The 3,056-nt window shown below is 43.0% G+C and overlaps 1 long non-coding RNA gene across 1 annotated transcript; it reads left to right on the top strand.

The window, feature by feature from the left end:
* Nucleotides 1-1,403: 1,403 nt before the first annotated feature.
* LOC115560233 (uncharacterized) lies at nucleotides 1,404-2,582 on the top strand. Its single transcript, XR_003979720.1, has 3 exons — nucleotides 1,404-1,436; nucleotides 2,008-2,182; nucleotides 2,528-2,582. It is a non-coding gene; the product is annotated as an uncharacterized LOC115560233 (long non-coding RNA).
* Nucleotides 2,583-3,056: the final 474 nt, after the last annotated feature.

Raw genomic sequence — 3,056 nt, forward strand, 5'->3', positions numbered from 1 at the left:
AAGTCTCCTGTCTCCTCTGTTGGCCCCCTACTGGACAGTGACGACCAGCTCCGGTCAGATCCCGTTAGAATGGGCAGTATATTGCAGGAGCAATATGCAAAGGCATTTAGCAACCCAGACAAAGCTAACCTCGCTGAGGTTTGTGTATCCAAGCTTGTCGCCCAGTCAGAGTCGATAACGGATATTGACTTTGACGAGCACGATGTCCTTGATGCTATCAAAGCAATGGGGCGCTACTCAGCTGCTGGCCCGGATAAGTTCCCAGCCCTCATCCTCAAGGAATGTGGAACCGTGCTAGCCCCAGTAGTCACTCAGCTCTGGAGATCATCACTCACCTCCGGAGAAATAGCGACAAAGTTCAAGAGTCAAAGCGTGATTCCTCTGTTCAAAAAGGGAAAAAGATCGGTAGCTGCCAACTATCGACTTGTCTCCCTAACATCTCATCTCATCAAGATGTTCGAACGGGTCTTCCGTGCTAAGTTGGTTGATTTTATTGAATCCAAGGATATCATCAATCAAGATCAGCATGGCTTCCGAGCTGGAAGAAGCTGCCTGACCCAACTCCTTCACCATGTTGAGGACATCATATGTGATTTGAATGCTGACGAGAACGCTGACATCCTCTATCTGGATTTCAGTAAAGCATTTGACAAAGTCGATCATGCTATTCTGCTTAAAAAAACGTAATCTCTACGGCATCCAGGGAAAAGTACACCAGTGGCTCTCCAGCTTCCTACATGGTAGAACGCAGCACGTTGTTATTGATGGAGTGGAATCCAACATCATCAGGGTTTTGAGTGGGGTCCCACAGGGCACTGTGTTGGGTCCACTACTTTTTATTTTGTACATTAATGACTTGTTCTCAGTTGTTAAACACAGCAAAGTAAAAGTTTTTGCAGACGATTCTAAGCTGCACAAGAATATCAGCTCCCCGTCAGACTGCCAGCTTCTCCAAGAAGATCTGCATGCGGTAGTTTGTTGGGCTAACAGCAACAACATGGAACTAAACGAAAACAAGTTCCAACTTTTACAACACGGTAAAAACCAAGATACAAATTACTTGTATTTATAGATGTGACCATGCAAGGTGACAACGGGCAGCTTTTGAAAGGCAAGTCTATTAGAAGATGTTGTGCTATGTAACCACAGAAGTATTTTGCACGTTTTTATCTCATGACAATTTGTTTGACAATTTGTTTTTGCCATCCAAAAGATGACAAAAATGCTTGCCGAAGTGCTGGTGGTTGTCAATGAACTGTCAAGGGATGTGCAGTTCATCAAGGGTGAATTGGCAGAGGCTAGAATGACCCCATCTTGTGGACCAGGGCCAGCCACAAGCCAAGAGATGTTCCCCATCCAGCTGCCTATCACCAACGAAGATGACTTCAATGAGGCCAAAAACGTTGTTGGGAACTAAGCCAGTCCGACAAAAGATGGTAATTTGTTTGATAAACTGAGCTGCATAATGAGACATTCTCCATATTAGGCGGGGCCTTACCGGGCTTTACTGGGCCTTACCGCACACCCCACCTCCCCCCCCCTTAATCCAACAAAAAAAACTTTTTTTGAAAGGTCTGACCATGCTGAACATTGATCAGAATGGTAAGTAAGGGATAATGTAAAGAACGCCGGGAGTCATTATCATGATTTGCCTTGTGAATCAAGTAGAAAGACTTTACATTTTGGTCTCTACTATTTAGGGAAAGCCAATATACCTCTCAAACCATGCATTTTCTGAAAGCTTGTGTCGTCTAGATGTTATTAAACATGCAAAGACAGATGTCACACCTGCCCCTAGCTCATGGAGAGTCATGTTCCTGTAATGCATTTCCAATGCATTTCCAATGTATTCCAATGAAACATGTAGTGCAACCCAACATTTTCACTGTTAAAATTTTTTATCCATGTTCCGCATGGTCGGACCTTTAACACCGGTGTTCCAATTGAGTCACATCAACAGGCAAACTGGCATTGTATTTAAATCCATTTTTCCTCTCATATCAATAGATTGCCCGCTTGGCCTTGGTGGGAGGCACTAGCTCCACATGTATGGTAAGGAGGATGCTTGCAACGGTTTTGACCAACGGCCTGGCCTGCAAGTTCAATTGTGCAGGAAAAACCTGCACACAAAGGGATGCCAAGCAGCCCTTCAAAGACACAGCCCTGCAAGACTGCATGTTTGGTGAGTTTATCTAAATATTCCTTGTGCTGTTTTGACACTGTTTTGTAACAGTAATCTGCATTTAAGGCCAAACAAAAGCATTTTCGCTCTCTCTACACATCGTAAGTGTAACTGGACTGTTGACATTTCAACTGCATTAGCACTATTGCACTTTGGGTTATTATTTTTACACTGCCCGGCCAAAAGAAAGTCGCCACCTGAGCAAAAGGTATTGGGCCATTACTGCGTGGAACATTATCTTTTAGCTGGCAACAACTTATTTAAACCCAACTGATTCATCTTCTCAATGACCCAATGAGTATCTTCTCATTCGTTAAACAACCATTTTGTATTCATGTCTTTCAGTTGCTTCTCGGCAGTGTGACCGCAAACTCACACAGCAGGCCTTCAGCGACATTGTAAAAAATTGGCTACGTTACGCCCCTTGGCGTGCAGGAGGCATCAAGAAAAAGTAGATGTAAGTGAATTTGATATTCCTAATATTCCTAAAAAGCTGTTGCATAAGTTGCTCTGCAAAGTGTTTCATCATGAGTGATGACATGTTGTCTCTTCTCTCCCACAGTGTCCTCTTCATATGGGCTATGGCCCTTGTTGGCCCTGGTTGCAGCCTTTTGTTAAGGGTGTTTCATCCCACCCTTCCCAAAGATGCAAGAACATGTGATTACACTAATTCACCTTTTCTTGTTGGTATCTTTTGTGGTGAAGGCAAGCCAAAGATTCTTTCAGTACCTTGAACAATTTGATTATTTAATTTGTTTTTTCTAATACATGTTTTTATCCATAGAATCTAAATGAATCCAAAATGTGTCTGTTGTTATTATACAGTTAGTCCTATGTTGGCGGCATATTCTTACTGCTAAATTGAGTGTATTTC

Source organism: Gadus morhua, chromosome 15, assembly GCF_902167405.1.
Source record: "Gadus morhua chromosome 15, gadMor3.0, whole genome shotgun sequence".
NCBI classification, from domain to species: Eukaryota; Metazoa; Chordata; class Actinopteri; order Gadiformes; family Gadidae; genus Gadus; species Gadus morhua.